Source organism: Misgurnus anguillicaudatus, chromosome 9, assembly GCF_027580225.2.
Source record: "Misgurnus anguillicaudatus chromosome 9, ASM2758022v2, whole genome shotgun sequence".
Classification (NCBI taxonomy): Eukaryota; Metazoa; Chordata; class Actinopteri; order Cypriniformes; family Cobitidae; genus Misgurnus; species Misgurnus anguillicaudatus.
The window spans coordinates 6,656,975-6,672,264 of NC_073345.2; the positions used below are offsets into that span (position 1 = coordinate 6,656,975).

The following is a 15,290-nucleotide window of genomic DNA, read 5'->3' on the forward strand; positions in this document are numbered from 1 at the left end:
CTGCCTAACTCACCATACTTGTTTTGTACATGGATTAAGTGCAAACCAAGTTTTGAAATGTTAAGTTTCATGAAATCACGTCCCACATATCAAAACGGAAAAAATCAGAGCAAAGCAGATGACCACACTGCATCCCATATAACTGCGTCATGGAGCATTTTTACAACAGTAGCATAATGGACATGCCACACTTGCATTGGCCGGGAATCGGACCCGGGTCTCCCGCGTGGAAGGCGAGAATTCTACCACTGAACCACCAATGCTTGCATCTAAGTGCTCATCTAATAGCCCTAGCTGCCTAACTCACCATACTTGTTTTGAACATGGATTAAGTGCAAACCAAGTTTTGAAACGTTACGTTTCATGAAATCACGTCCCACATATCAAATGAAAAAAGCAGAGCAAAGCAGCTGACCACACTGTATCCCATACAACTGCCTCATGGAGCATTTATTATGGAAACGCATAATGGACCAGCCACACTTGCATTGGCCGGGAATCGGACCCGGGTCTCCCGCGTGGCAGGCGAGAATTCTACCACTGAACCACCAATGCTTGCATCTAAGTGCTCATCTAATAGCCCTAGCTGCCTAACTCACCATACTTGTTTTGTAGATGGATTAAGTACAAACCAAGTTTTGAAATGTTAAGTTTCATGAAATCACGTCCCACATATCAAAATGGAAAAAATCAGAGCAAAGCAGATGACCACACTGCATCCCATATAACTGCGTCATGGAGCAGTTTTACAACAGTAGCATAATGGACATGCCACACTTGCATTGGCCGGGAATCGGACCCAGGTCTCCCGCGTGGGAGGCGAGAATTCTACCACTGAACCACCAATGCTTGCATCTAAGTGCTCATCTAATAGCCCTAGCTGCCTAACTCACCATACTTGTTTTGAACATGGATTAAGTGCAAACCAAGTTTTGAAATGTTAAGTTTCATGAAATCACGTCCCACATATCAAATGAAAAAATAAGAGCAAAGCAGCTGACCACACTGTATGCCATACTACTGCCTCATGGAGCATTTATTATGGAAACACATAATGGACCAGCCACACTTGCATTGGCCGGGAATCGGACCCTGGTCTCCCGCGTGGCAGGCGAGAATTCTACCACTGAACCACCAATGCTTGCATCTAAGTGCTCATCTAATAGCCCTAGCTGCCTAACTCACCATACCTGTTTTGTAGATGGATTAAGTACAAACCAAGTTTTGAAATGTTAAGTTTCATGAAATCACGTCCCACATATCAAAACGAAAAAATCAGAGCAAAGCAGATGACCACACTGCATCCCATATAACTGTGTCATGGAGCATTTTTACAATAGTAGCATAACTGACAAGCCACACTTGCATTGGCCGGGAATCGGACCCGGGTCTCCCGCGTGGCAGGCGAGAATTCTACCACTGAACCACCAATGCTTGCTTTTAAGAACTCATCTAAAAGCGTTAGCTGCCTAACTTTCCATACATGCATTGTACATGGATTAAGGACAAATCAAGTTTTGAAATGTTTAGTTTCATGAAATCACGTCCCACATATCAAAATCAGAGCAAAGCAGCTGACCACACTGTATCCCATACAACTGCCTCATGGAGCATTTATTATGGAAACAAATAATGGACCAGACACACTTGCATTGGCCGGGAATCGGACCCGGGTCTCCAGCGTGGGAGGCGAGAATTCTACCACTGAACCATCAATGCTTGCTTTTAAGAATTCATCTAAAAGCCCTAGCTGCCTAACTCACCATACTTGTTTTGAACATGGATTAAGTGCAAACCAAGTTTTGAAATGTTAAATTTCATGAAATCACGTCCCACATATCAAATGAAAAAAGCAGAGCAAAGCAGCTGACCACACTGCATCCCATACAACTGCCTCGTGGAGCATTCTTACAAGAAACACATAACGGAGAAACAACACCTACATTGGCCGGGAATTGGACCCGGGTCTCCCGCATGGGAGGCGAGAATTCTACCACTGAACCACCAATGCTTGCATCTAAGGGCTCATCTAGTAGCCCCTAGCTGCCTAACTCACCATACTTGTTTTGCACATGGATTAAGGACAAATCAAGTTTTGAAATGTTAAGTTTCATGAAATCACGTCCCACATATCAAATGAAAAAAGCAGAGCAAAGCAGCTGACCACACTGTATCCCATACAACTGCCTCATGGAGCATTTATTTTGGAAACGCATAATGGACCAGCCACACTTGCATTGGCCGGGAATCGGACCCGGGTCTCCCGCGTGGCAGGCGAGAATTCTACCACTGAACCACCAATGCTTGCATCTAAGTGCTCATCTAATAGCCCTAGCTGCCTAACTCACCAGACTTGTTTTGTAGATGGATTAAGTACAAACCAAGTTTTGAAATGTTAAGTTTCATGAAATCACGTCCCACATATAAAAACGGAATAAATCAGAGCAGCTGACCACACTGCATCCCATATAACTGCCTCGTGGAGCATTCTTACAAGAAACACATAACGGACAAACAACACTTGCATTGGCCGGGAATTGGACCCGGGTCAAAATCAAGTTTTGAAATATTAAGTTTCATGAAATCACGTCCCACATATCAAAACGAAAAAATCAGAGCAAAGCAGCTGACCACACTGCATCCCATATAACTGCGTCATGGAGCATTTTTACAATAGTAGCATAATGGACATGCCACACTTGCATTGGCCGGGAATCGGACCCGGGTCTCCCGCGTGGCAGGCGAGAATTCTACCACTGAACCACCAATGCTTGCATCTAAGTGCTCATCTAATAGCCCTAGCTGCCTAACTCACCATACCTGTTTTGTAGATGGATTAAGTACAAACCAAGTTTTGAAATGTTAAGTTTCATGAAATCACGTCCCACATATCAAAACGAAAAAATCAGAGCAAAGCAGATGACCACACTGCATCCCATATAACTGTGTCATGGAGCATTTTTACAATAGTAGCATAACGGACAAGCCACACTTGCATTGGCCGGGAATCGGACCCGGGTCTCCTGCGTGGCAGGCGAGAATTCTACCACTGAACCACCAATGCTTGCTTTTAAGAACTCATCTAAAAGCGTTAGCTCCCTAACTTTCCATACATGCATTGTACATGGATTAAGGACAAATCAAGTTTTGAAATGTTAAGTTTCATGAAATCACGTCCCACATATCAAAATCAGAGCAAAGCAGCTGACCAGACTGTATCCCATACAACTGCCTCATGGAGCGTTTATTATTGAAACACATAATGGACAAACCACACTTGCATTGGCCAGGAATTGGACCCGGGTCTCCCGCGTGGGAGGTGAGAATTCTACCACTAAACCACCAATGCTTGCTTGTAAGAACTCATCTAAAAGCCCTAGCTGCCTAACTCACCATACTTGTTTTGTAGATGGATTAAGTACAAACCAAGTTTTGAAATGTTAAGTTTCATGAAATCACGTCCCACATATCAAAACGGAATAAATATGAGCAGCTGACCACACTGCATCCCATATAACTGCCTCGTGGAGCATTCTTACAAGAAACACATAACGGACAAACAACACTTGGATTGGCCGGGAATTGGACCCGGGTCTCCAGCGTGGGAGGAGAGAATTCTACCACTGAACCACCAATGCTTGCTTTTAAGAATTCATCTAAAAGCGTTAGCTGCCTAACTTTCCATACATGCATTGTACATGGATTAAGGACAAATCAAGTTTTGAAATGTTAAGTTTCATGAAATTACGTCCCACATATCAAAACGAAAAAAACAGAGCAAAGCAGATGACCACACTGCATCCCATATAACTGCGTCATGGAGCATTTTTACAACAGAAGCATAATGGACATGCCACACTTGCATTGGCCGGGAATCGGACCCGGGGTCTCCCGCGTGGGAGGCAAGAATTCTACCACTGAACCACCAATGCTTGCATCTAAGGGCTCATCTAGTAGCCCTAGCTGCCTAACTCACCATACTTGTTTTGTACACGGATTAAGTGCAAACCAAGTTTTGAAATGTTAAGTTTCATGAAATCACGTCCCACATATCAAATGAAAAAATCAGAGCAAAACAGATGACCACACTGCATCCCATATAACTGCGTCATGGAGCATTTTTACAATAGTAGCATAACTGACAAGCCACACTTGTATTGGCCGGGAATCGGACCCGGGTCTCCCGCGTGGCAGGCGAGAATTCTACCACTGAACCACCAATGCTTGCTTTTAAGAACTCATCTAAAAGCGTTAGCTGCCTAACTTTCCATACATGCATTGTACATGGATTAAGGACAAATCAAGTTTTGAAATGTTAAGTTTCATGAAATCACGTCCCACATATCAAAACGAAAAAAACAGAGCAAAGCAGATGACCACACTGCATCCCATATAACTGCGTCATGGAGTATTTTTACAACAGAAGCATAATGGACATGCCACACTTGCATTGGCCGGGAATCGGACCCGGGTCTCCCGCGTGGGAGGCGAGAATTCTACCACTGAACCACCAATGCTTGCATTTAAGGGCTCATCTAGTAGCCCTAGCTGCCTAACTCACCATACTTGTTTTGTACATGGATTAAGTGCAAACCAAGTTTTGAAATGTTAAGTTTCATGAAATCACGTCCCACATATCAAAACGGAATAAATCAGAGCAGCTGACCACACTGCATCCCATATAACTGCTTCGTGGAGCATTCTTACAAGAAACACATAACGGACAAACAACACTTGCATTGGCCGGGAATTGGACCCGGGTCAAAATCAAGTTTTGAAATATTAAGTTTCATGAAATCACGTCCCACATATCAAAACGAAAAAATCAGAGCAAAGCAGCTGACCACACTGCATCCCATATAACTGCGTCATGGAGCATTTTTACAATAGTAGCACAATGGACATGCCACACTTGCATTGGCCGGGAATCGGCCCCGGGTCTCCCGCGTGGGAGGCGAGAATTCTACCACTGAACCACCAATGCTTGCTTGTAAGAACTCATCTAATAGCCCTAGCTGCCTATCTCACCATACTTGTTTTGTACATGGATTAATTACAAACCAAGTTTTGAAATGTTAAGTTTCATGAAATCATGTCCCACATATCAAAACGGAATAAATCAGAGCAGCTGACCACACTGCATCCCATACAACTGCGTCATGGAGCATTTTTACAACAGAAGCATAATGGACATGCCACACTTGCATAAGCCGGGAATCGGACCCGGGTCTCCCGCGTGGGAGGCGAGAATTCTAACACTGAACCACCAATGCTTGCATCTAAGGGCTCATCTAGTAGCCCTAGCTGCCTAACTCACCATACTTGTTTTGTACATGGATTAAGTGCAAACCAAGTTTTGAAATGTTAAGTTTCATGAAATCACGTCCCACATATCAAAACGGAAAAAATCAGAGCAAAGCAGATGACCACACTGCATCCCATATAACTGCGTCATGGAGCATTTTTACAACAGTAGCATAATGGACAAGCCACACTTGCATTGGCCGGGAATCGGACCCGGGTCTCCCGCGTGGGAGGCGAGAATTCTACCACTGAACCACCAATGCTTGCATCTAAGGGCTCATCTAGTAGCCCCTAGCTGCCTAACTCACCATACTTGTTTTGCACATGGATTAAGGACAAATCAAGTTTTGAAATATTAAGTTTCATGAAATCACGTCCCACATATCAAATGAAAAAAGCAGAGCAAAGCAGCTGACCACACTGTATCCCATACAACTGCCTCATAGAGCATTTATTATGGAAACGCATAATGGACCAGCCACACTTGCATTGGCCGGGAATCGGACCCGGGTCTCCCGCGTGGCAGGTGAGAATTCTACCACTGAACCACCAATGCTTGCATCTAAGTGCTCATCTAATAGCCCTAGCTGCCTAACTCACCATACTTGTTTTGTAGATGGATTAAGTACAAACCAAGTTTTGAAATGTTAAGTTTCATGAAATCACGTCCCACATATCAAAACGGAATAAATCAGAGCAGCTGACCACACTGCATCCCATATAACTGCCTCGTGGAGCATTCTTACAAGAAACACATAAAAGGACAAACAACACTTGGATTGGCCGGGAATTGGACCCGGGTCTCCAGCGTGGGAGGCGAGAATTCTACCACTGAACCATCAATGCTTGCTTTTAAGAGTTCATCTAAAAGCGTTAGCTGCCTAACTTTCCATACATGCATTGTACATGGATTAAGGACAAATCAAGTTTTGAAATGTTAAGTTTCATGAAATTACGTCCCACATATCAAAACAAAAAAACAGAGCAAAGCAGATGACCACACTGCATCCCATATAACTGCGTCATTGAGCATTTTTACAACAGAAGCATAATGGACATGCCACACTTGCATTGGCCGGGAATCGGACCCGGGTCTCCCGCGTGGGAGGCGAGAATTCTACCACTGAACCAACAATGCTTGCTTTTAAGGGCTCATCTAGTAGCCCTAGCTGCCTAACTCACCATACTTGTTTTGTACATGGATTAAGTGCAAACCAAGTTTTGAAATGTTAAGTTTCATGAAATCACGTCCCACATATCAAAACGGAATAAATCAGAGCAGCTGACCACACTGCATCCCATATAACTGCCTCGTGGAGCATTCTTACAAGAAACACATAACGGACAAACAACACTTGCATTGGCCGGGAATTGGACCCGGGTCAAAATCAAGTTTTGAAATATTAAGTTTCGTGAAATCACGTCCCACATATCAAAACGAAAAAATCAGAGCAAAGCAGCTGACCACACTGCATCCCATATAACTGCGTCATGGAGCATTTTTACAATAGTAGCATAATGGACATGCCACACTTGCACTGGCCGAGAATCGGACCCGGGTCTCCCGCGTGGGAGGCTAGAATTCTACCACTGAACCACCAATGCTTGCTTGTAAGAACTCATCTAATAGCCCTAGCTGCCTAACTCACCATACTTGTTTTGTACATGGATTAATTACAAACCAAGTTTTGAAATGTTAAGTTTCATGAAATCACGTCCCACATATCAAAACGGAATAAATCAGAGCAGCTGACCACACTGCATCCCATACAACTGCGTCATGGAGCATTTTTACAACAGAAGCATAATGGACATGCCATACTTGCAATGGCCGGGAATCGGACCCGGGTCTCCCGCGTGGGAGGCGAGAATTCTACCACTGAACCACCAATGCTTGCATCTAAGGGCTCATCTAGTAGCCCCTAGCTGCCTAACTCACCATACTTGTTTTGCACATGGATTAAGGACAAATCAAGTTTTGAAATTTTAAGTTTCATGAAATCACGTCCCACATATCAAATGAAAAAAGCAGAGCAAAGCAGCTGACCACACTGTATCCCATACAACTGCCTCATAGAGCATTTATTATGGAAACGCATAATGGACCAGCCACACTTGCATTGGCCGGGAATCGGACCCGGGTCTCCCGCGTGGCAGGTGAGAATTCTACCACTGAACCACCAATGCTTGCATCTAAGTGCTCATCTAATAGCCCTAGCTGCCTAACTCACCATACTTGTTTTGTAGATGGATTAAGTACAAACCAAGTTTTGAAATGTTAAGTTTCATGAAATCACGTCCCACATATCAAAACGGAATAAATCAGAGCAGCTGACCACACTGCATCCCATATAACTGCCTCGTGGAGCATTCTTACAAGAAACACATAAAAGGACAAACAACACTTGGATTGGCCGGGAATTGGACCCGGGTCTCCAGCGTGGGAGGCGAGAATTCTAACACTGAACCATCAATGCTTGCTTTTAAGAGTTCATCTAAAAGCGTTAGCTGCCTAACTTTCCATACATGCATTGTACATGGATTAAGGACAAATCAAGTTTTGAAATGTTAAGTTTCATGAAATTACGTCCCACATATCAAAACAAAAAAACAGAGCAAAGCAGATGACCACACTGCATCCCATATAACTGCGTCATTGAGCATTTTTACAACAGAAGCATAATGGACATGCCACACTTGCATTGGCCGGGAATCGGACCCGGGTCTCCCGCGTGGGAGGCGAGAATTCTACCACTGAACCAACAATGCTTGCTTTTAAGGGCTCATCTAGTAGCCCTAGCTGCCTAACTCACCATACTTGTTTTGTACATGGATTAAGTGCAAACCAAGTTTTGAAATGTTAAGTTTCATGAAATCACGTCCCACATATCAAAACGGAATAAATCAGAGCAGCTGACCACACTGCATCCCATATAACTGCCTCGTGGAGCATTCTTACAAGAAACACATAACGGACAAACAACACTTGCATTGGCCGGGAATTGGACCCGGGTCAAAATCAAGTTTTGAAATATTAAGTTTCATGAAATCACGTCCCACATATCAAAACGAAAAAATCAGAGCAAAGCAGCTGACCACACTGCATCCCATATAACTGCGTCATGGAGCATTTTTACAATAGTAGCATAATGGACATGCCACACTTGCATTGGCCGGGAATCGGACCAGGGTCTCCCGCGTGGGAGGCTAGAATTCTACCACTGAACCACCAATGCTTGCTTGTAAGAACTCATCTAATAGCCCTAGCTGCCTAACTCACCATACTTGTTTTGTACATGGATTAATTACAAACCAAGTTTTGAAATGTTAAGTTTCATGAAATCACGTCCCACATATCAAAACGGAATAAATCAGAGCAGCTGACCACACTGCATCCCATACAACTGCGTCATGGAGCATTTTTACAACAGAAGCATAATGTACATGCCATACTTGCAATGGCCGGGAATCGGACCCGGGTCTCCCGCGTGGGAGGCGAGAATTCTAACACTGAACCACCAATGCTTGCATCTAAGGGCTCATCTAGTAGCCGTAGCTGCCTAACTCACCATACTTGTTTTGTACATGGATTAAGTGCAAACCAAGTTTTGAAATGTTAAGTTTCATGAAATCACGTCCCACATATCAAAACGGAAAAAATCAGAGCAAAACAGATGACCACACTGCATCCCATATAACTGCGTCATGGAGCATTTTTACAACAGTAGCATAATGGACATGCCACACTTGCATTGGCCGGGAATCGGACCCGGGTCTCCCGCGTGGGAGGCGAGAATTCTACCACTGAACCACCAATGCTTGCATCTAAGTGCTCATCTAATAGCCCTAGCTGCCTAACTCACCATACTTGTTTTGAACATGGATTAAGTGCAAACCAAGTTTTGAAACGTTAAGTTTCATGAAATCACGTCCCACATATCAAATGAAAAAATAAGAGCAAAGCAGCTGACCACACTGTATGCCATACTACTGCCTCATGGAAACACATAATGGACCATCCACACTTGCATTGGCCGGGAATCGGACCCGGGTCTCCCGCGTGGCAGGCGAGAATTCTACCACTGAACCACCAATGCTTGCATCTAAGTGCTCATCTAATAGCCCTAACTGCCTAACTCACCATACTTGTTTTGTAGATGGATTAAGTACAAACCAAGTTTTGAAATGTTAAGTTTCATGAAATCACGTCCCACATATCAAAATGGAAAAAATCAGAGCAAAGCAGATGACCACACTGCATCCCATATAACTGCGTCATGGAGCAGTTTTACAACAGTAGCATAATGGACATGCCACACTTGCATTGGCCGGGAATCGGACCCAGGTCTCCCGCGTGGGAGGCGAGAATTCTACCACTGAACCACCAATGCTTGCATCTTAGTGCTCATCTAATAGCCCTAGCTGCCTAACTCACCATACTTGTTTTGAACATGGATTAAGTGCAAACCAAGTTTTGAAATGTTAAGTTTCATGAAATCACGTCCCACATATCAAATGAAAAAATAAGAGCAAAGCAGCTGACCACAATGTATGCCATACTACTGCCTCATGGAGCATTTATTATGGAAACACATAATGGACCAGCCACACTTGCATTGGCCGGGAATCGGACCCGGGTCTCCCGCGTGGCAGGCGAGAATTCTACCACTGAACCAACAATGCTTGCATCTAAGTGCTCATCTAATAGCCCTAGCTGCCTAACTCACCATACCTGTTTTGTAGATGGATTAAGTACAAACCAAGTTTTGAAATGTTAAGTTTCATGAAATCACGTCCCACATATCAAAACGAAAAAATCAGAGCAAAGCAGATGACCACACTGCATCCCATATAACTGTGTCATGGAGCATTTTTACAATAGTAGCATAACTGACAAGCCACACTTGCATTGGCCAGGAATCGGACCCGGGTCTCCCGCGTGGCAGGCGAGAATTCTACCACTGAACCACCAATGCTTGCTTTTAAGAACTCATCTAAAAGCGTTAGCTGCCTAACTTTCCATACATGCATTGTACATGGATTAAGGACAAATCAAGTTTTGAAATGTTTAGTTTCATGAAATTACGTCCCACATATCAAAATCAGAGCAAAGCAGCTGACCACACTGTATCCCATACAACTGCCTCATGGAGCATTTATTATGGAAACAAATAATGGACCAGACACACTTGCATTGGCCGGGAATCGGACCCGGGTCTCCAGCGTGGGAGGCGAGAATTCTACCACTGAACCATCAATGCTTGCTTTTAAGAATTCATCTAAAAGCCCTAGCTGCCTAACTCACCATACTTGTTTTGAACATGGATTAAGTGCAAACCAAGTTTTGAAATGTTAAGTTTCATGAAATCACGTCCCACATATCAAATGAAAAAATAAGAGCAAAGCAGCTGACCACACTGCATCCCATACAACTGCCTCGTGGAGCATTCTTACAAGAAACACATAACGGACAAACAACACCTACATTGGCCGGGAATTGGACCCGGGTCTCCCGCATGGGAGGCGAGAATTCTACCACTGAACCACCAATGCTTGCATCTAAGGGCTCATCTAGTAGCCCCTAGCTGCCTAACTCACCATACTTGTTTTGCACATGGATTAAGGACAAATCAAGTTTTGAAATGTTAAGTTTCATGAAATCACGTCCCACATATCAAATGAAAAAAGCAGAGCAAAGCAGCTGACCACACTGTATCCCATACAACTGCCTCATGGAGCATTTATTTTGGAAACGCATAATGGACCAGCCACACTTGCATTGGCTGGGAATCGGACCCGGGTCTCCCGCGTGGCAGGCGAGAATTCTACCACTGAACCACCAATGCTTGCATCTAAGTGCTCATCTAATAGCCCTAGCTGCCTAACTCACCAGACTTGTTTTGTAGATGGATTAAGTACAAACCAAGTTTTGAAATGTTAAGTTTCATGAAATCACGTCCCACATATAAAAACGGAATAAATCAGAGCAGCTGACCACACTGCATCCCATATAACTGCCTCGTGGAGCATTCTTACAAGAAACACATAACGGACAAACAACACTTGCATTGGCCGGGAATTGGACCCGGGTCAAAATCAAGTTTTGAAATATTAAGTTTCATGAAATCACGTCCCACATATCAAAACGAAAAAATCAGAGCAAAGCAGCTGACCACACTGCATCCCATATAACTGCGTCATGGAGCATTTTTACAATAGTAGCATAATGGACATGCCACACTTGCATTGGCCGGGAATCGGACCCGGGTCTCCCGCGTGGCAGGCGAGAATTCTACCACTGAACCACCAATGCTTGCATCTAAGTGCTCATCTAATAGCCCTAGCTGCCTAACTCACCATACCTGTTTTGTAGATGGATTAAGTACAAACCAAGTTTTGAAATGTTAAGTTTCATGAAATCACGTCCCACATATCAAAACGAAAAAATCAGAGCAAAGCAGATGACCACACTGCATCCCATATAACTGTGTCATGGAGCATTTTTACAATAGTAGCATAACGGACAAGCCACACTTGCATTGGCCGGGAATCGGACCCGGGTCTCCTGCGTGGCAGGCGAGAATTCTACCACTGAACCACCAATGCTTGCTTTTAAGAACTCATCTAAAAGCGTTAGCTCCCTAACTTTCCATACATGCATTGTACATGGATTAAGGACAAATCAAGTTTTGAAATGTTAAGTTTCATGAAATCACGTCCCACATATCAAAATCAGAGCAAAGCAGCTGACCAGACTGTATCCCATACAACTGCCTCATGGAGCGTTTATTATTGAAACACATAATGGACAAACCACACTTGCATTGGCCAGGAATTGGACCCGGGTCTCCCGCGTGGGAGGTGAGAATTCTACCACTAAACCACCAATGCTTGCTTGTAAGAACTCATCTAAAAGCCCTAGCTGCCTAACTCACCATACTTGTTTTGTAGATGGATTAAGTACAAACCAAGTTTTGAAATGTTAAGTTTCATGAAATCACGTCCCACATATCAAAACGGAATAAATATGAGCAGCTGACCACACTGCATCCCATATAACTGCCTCGTGGAGCATTCTTACAAGAAACACATAACGGACAAACAACACTTGGATTGGCCGGGAATTGGACCCGGGTCTCCAGCGTGGGAGGAGAGAATTCTACCACTGAACCACCAATGCTTGCTTTTAAGAATTCATCTAAAAGCGTTAGCTGCCTAACTTTCCATACATGCATTGTACATGGATTAAGGACAAATCAAGTTTTGAAATGTTAAGTTTCATGAAATTACGTCCCACATATCAAAACGAAAAAAACAGAGCAAAGCAGATGACCACACTGCATCCCATATAACTGCGTCATGGAGCATTTTTACAACAGAAGCATAATGGACATGCCACACTTGCATTGGCCGGGAATCGGACCCGGGGTCTCCCGCGTGGGAGGCAAGAATTCTACCACTGAACCACCAATGCTTGCATCTAAGGGCTCATCTAGTAGCCCTAGCTGCCTAACTCACCATACTTGTTTTGTACACGGATTAAGTGCAAACCAAGTTTTGAAATGTTAAGTTTCATGAAATCACGTCCCACATATCAAATGAAAAAATCAGAGCAAAACAGATGACCACACTGCATCCCATATAACTGCGTCATGGAGCATTTTTACAATAGTAGCATAACTGACAAGCCACACTTGTATTGGCCGGGAATCGGACCCGGGTCTCCCGCGTGGCAGGCGAGAATTCTACCACTGAACCACCAATGCTTGCTTTTAAGAACTCATCTAAAAGCGTTAGCTGCCTAACTTTCCATACATGCATTGTACATGGATTAAGGACAAATCAAGTTTTGAAATGTTAAGTTTCATGAAATCACGTCCCACATATCAAAACGAAAAAAACAGAGCAAAGCAGATGACCACACTGCATCCCATATAACTGCGTCATGGAGTATTTTTACAACAGAAGCATAATGGACATGCCACACTTGCATTGGCCGGGAATCGGACCCGGGTCTCCCGCGTGGGAGGCGAGAATTCTACCACTGAACCACCAATGCTTGCATTTAAGGGCTCATCTAGTAGCCCTAGCTGCCTAACTCACCATACTTGTTTTGTACATGGATTAAGTGCAAACCAAGTTTTGAAATGTTAAGTTTCATGAAATCACGTCCCACATATCAAAACGGAATAAATCACAGCAGCTGACCACACTGCATCCCATATAACTGCCTCGTGGAGCATTCTTACAAGAAACACATAACGGACAAACAACACTTGCATTGGCCGGGAATTGGACCCGGGTCAAAATCAAGTTTTGAAATATTAAGTTTCATGAAATCACGTCCCACATATCAAAACGAAAAAATCAGAGCAAAGCAGCTGACCACACTGCATCCCATATAACTGCGTCATGGAGCATTTTTACAATAGTAGCATAATGGACATGCCACACTTGCATTGGCCGGGAATCGGACCCGGGTCTCCCGCGTGGGAGGCTAGAATTCTACCACTGAACCACCAATGCTTGCTTGTAAGAACTCATCTAATAGCCCTAGCTGCCTAACTCACCATACTTGTTTTGTACATGGATTAATTACAAACCAAGTTTTGAAATGTTAAGTTTCATGAAATCACGTCCCACATATCAAAACGGAATAAATCAGAGCAGCTGACCACACTGCATCCCATACAACTGCGTCATGGAGCATTTTTACAACAGAAGCATAATGTACATGCCATACTTGCAATGGCCGGGAATCGGACCCGGGTCTCCCGCGTGGGAGGCGAGAATTCTAACACTGAACCACCAATGCTTGCATCTAAGGGCTCATCTAGTAGCCGTAGCTGCCTAACTCACCATACTTGTTTTGTACATGGATTAAGTGCAAACCAAGTTTTGAAATGTTAAGTTTCATGAAATCACGTCCCACATATCAAAACGGAAAAAATCAGAGCAAAACAGATGACCACACTGCATCCCATATAACTGCGTCATGGAGCATTTTTACAACAGTAGCATAATGGACATGCCACACTTGCATTGGCCGGGAATCGGACCCGGGTCTCCCGCGTGGGAGGCGAGAATTCTACCACTGAACCACCAATGCTTGCATCTAAGTGCTCATCTAATAGCCCTAGCTGCCTAACTCACCATACTTGTTTTGAACATGGATTAAGTGCAAACCAAGTTTTGAAACGTTAAGTTTCATGAAATCACGTCCCACATATCAAATGAAAAAATAAGAGCAAAGCAGCTGACCACACTGTATGCCATACTACTGCCTCATGGAAACACATAATGGACCATCCACACTTGCATTGGCCGGGAATCGGACCCGGGTCTCCCGCGTGGCAGGCGAGAATTCTACCACTGAACCACCAATGCTTGCATCTAAGTGCTCATCTAATAGCCCTAACTGCCTAACTCACCATACTTGTTTTGTAGATGGATTAAGTACAAACCAAGTTTTGAAATGTTAAGTTTCATGAAATCACGTCCCACATATCAAAATGGAAAAAATCAGAGCAAAGCAGATGACCACACTGCATCCCATATAACTGCGTCATGGAGCAGTTTTACAACAGTAGCATAATGGACATGCCACACTTGCATTGGCCGGGAATCGGACCCAGGTCTCCCGCGTGGGAGGCGAGAATTCTACCACTGAACCACCAATGCTTGCATCTAAGTGCTCATCTAATAGCCCTAGCTGCCTAACTCACCATACTTGTTTTGAACATGGATTAAGTGCAAACCAAGTTTTGAAATGTTAAGTTTCATGAAATCACGTCCCACATATCAAATGAAAAAATAAGAGCAAAGCAGCTGACCACACTGTATGCCATACTACTGCCTCATGGAGCATTTATTATGGAAACACATAATGGACCAGCCACACTTGCATTGGCCGGGAATCGGACCCGGGTCTCCCGCGTGGCAGGCGAGAATTCTACCACTGAACCAACAATGCTTGCATCTAAGTG

The 15,290-nt window shown here is 43.9% G+C and overlaps 23 non-coding genes across 23 annotated transcripts; all 23 read right to left on the reverse strand.

Moving 5' to 3' along the window:
• Positions 1-192: 192 nt before the first annotated feature.
• trnag-ccc (transfer RNA glycine (anticodon CCC)) lies at positions 193-263 on the reverse strand. The gene has a single exon. It is a non-coding gene; the product is annotated as a tRNA-Gly (tRNA).
• A 515-nt stretch (positions 264-778) lies between these two features.
• trnag-ccc (transfer RNA glycine (anticodon CCC)) lies at positions 779-849 on the reverse strand. The gene has a single exon. It is a non-coding gene; the product is annotated as a tRNA-Gly (tRNA).
• Positions 850-1,648: 799 nt separating this feature from the next.
• On the reverse strand, positions 1,649-1,719 carry trnag-ccc (transfer RNA glycine (anticodon CCC)). Its single transcript has one exon. It is a non-coding gene; the product is annotated as a tRNA-Gly (tRNA).
• Positions 1,720-1,940: 221 nt separating this feature from the next.
• Positions 1,941-2,011, reverse strand: trnag-ccc (transfer RNA glycine (anticodon CCC)). The gene has a single exon. It is a non-coding gene; the product is annotated as a tRNA-Gly (tRNA).
• Positions 2,012-3,860: 1,849 nt separating this feature from the next.
• Positions 3,861-3,932, reverse strand: trnag-ccc (transfer RNA glycine (anticodon CCC)). The gene has a single exon. It is a non-coding gene; the product is annotated as a tRNA-Gly (tRNA).
• A 514-nt stretch (positions 3,933-4,446) lies between these two features.
• trnag-ccc (transfer RNA glycine (anticodon CCC)) lies at positions 4,447-4,517 on the reverse strand. Its single transcript has one exon. It is a non-coding gene; the product is annotated as a tRNA-Gly (tRNA).
• Positions 4,518-4,913: 396 nt separating this feature from the next.
• trnag-ccc (transfer RNA glycine (anticodon CCC)) lies at positions 4,914-4,984 on the reverse strand. The gene has a single exon. It is a non-coding gene; the product is annotated as a tRNA-Gly (tRNA).
• Positions 4,985-5,202: 218 nt separating this feature from the next.
• On the reverse strand, positions 5,203-5,273 carry trnag-ccc (transfer RNA glycine (anticodon CCC)). The gene has a single exon. It is a non-coding gene; the product is annotated as a tRNA-Gly (tRNA).
• A 223-nt stretch (positions 5,274-5,496) lies between these two features.
• On the reverse strand, positions 5,497-5,567 carry trnag-ccc (transfer RNA glycine (anticodon CCC)). Its single transcript has one exon. It is a non-coding gene; the product is annotated as a tRNA-Gly (tRNA).
• Positions 5,568-6,371: 804 nt separating this feature from the next.
• Positions 6,372-6,442, reverse strand: trnag-ccc (transfer RNA glycine (anticodon CCC)). Its single transcript has one exon. It is a non-coding gene; the product is annotated as a tRNA-Gly (tRNA).
• Positions 6,443-7,127: 685 nt separating this feature from the next.
• trnag-ccc (transfer RNA glycine (anticodon CCC)) lies at positions 7,128-7,198 on the reverse strand. Its single transcript has one exon. It is a non-coding gene; the product is annotated as a tRNA-Gly (tRNA).
• An 804-nt stretch (positions 7,199-8,002) lies between these two features.
• trnag-ccc (transfer RNA glycine (anticodon CCC)) lies at positions 8,003-8,073 on the reverse strand. The gene has a single exon. It is a non-coding gene; the product is annotated as a tRNA-Gly (tRNA).
• Positions 8,074-8,758: 685 nt separating this feature from the next.
• On the reverse strand, positions 8,759-8,829 carry trnag-ccc (transfer RNA glycine (anticodon CCC)). The gene has a single exon. It is a non-coding gene; the product is annotated as a tRNA-Gly (tRNA).
• Positions 8,830-9,052: 223 nt separating this feature from the next.
• Positions 9,053-9,123, reverse strand: trnag-ccc (transfer RNA glycine (anticodon CCC)). The gene has a single exon. It is a non-coding gene; the product is annotated as a tRNA-Gly (tRNA).
• Positions 9,124-9,624: 501 nt separating this feature from the next.
• trnag-ccc (transfer RNA glycine (anticodon CCC)) lies at positions 9,625-9,695 on the reverse strand. Its single transcript has one exon. It is a non-coding gene; the product is annotated as a tRNA-Gly (tRNA).
• A 799-nt stretch (positions 9,696-10,494) lies between these two features.
• Positions 10,495-10,565, reverse strand: trnag-ccc (transfer RNA glycine (anticodon CCC)). Its single transcript has one exon. It is a non-coding gene; the product is annotated as a tRNA-Gly (tRNA).
• Positions 10,566-10,786: 221 nt separating this feature from the next.
• Positions 10,787-10,857, reverse strand: trnag-ccc (transfer RNA glycine (anticodon CCC)). Its single transcript has one exon. It is a non-coding gene; the product is annotated as a tRNA-Gly (tRNA).
• A 1,849-nt stretch (positions 10,858-12,706) lies between these two features.
• On the reverse strand, positions 12,707-12,778 carry trnag-ccc (transfer RNA glycine (anticodon CCC)). Its single transcript has one exon. It is a non-coding gene; the product is annotated as a tRNA-Gly (tRNA).
• A 514-nt stretch (positions 12,779-13,292) lies between these two features.
• Positions 13,293-13,363, reverse strand: trnag-ccc (transfer RNA glycine (anticodon CCC)). Its single transcript has one exon. It is a non-coding gene; the product is annotated as a tRNA-Gly (tRNA).
• A 396-nt stretch (positions 13,364-13,759) lies between these two features.
• trnag-ccc (transfer RNA glycine (anticodon CCC)) lies at positions 13,760-13,830 on the reverse strand. The gene has a single exon. It is a non-coding gene; the product is annotated as a tRNA-Gly (tRNA).
• A 218-nt stretch (positions 13,831-14,048) lies between these two features.
• On the reverse strand, positions 14,049-14,119 carry trnag-ccc (transfer RNA glycine (anticodon CCC)). The gene has a single exon. It is a non-coding gene; the product is annotated as a tRNA-Gly (tRNA).
• A 223-nt stretch (positions 14,120-14,342) lies between these two features.
• On the reverse strand, positions 14,343-14,413 carry trnag-ccc (transfer RNA glycine (anticodon CCC)). The gene has a single exon. It is a non-coding gene; the product is annotated as a tRNA-Gly (tRNA).
• A 501-nt stretch (positions 14,414-14,914) lies between these two features.
• On the reverse strand, positions 14,915-14,985 carry trnag-ccc (transfer RNA glycine (anticodon CCC)). The gene has a single exon. It is a non-coding gene; the product is annotated as a tRNA-Gly (tRNA).
• Positions 14,986-15,290: the final 305 nt, after the last annotated feature.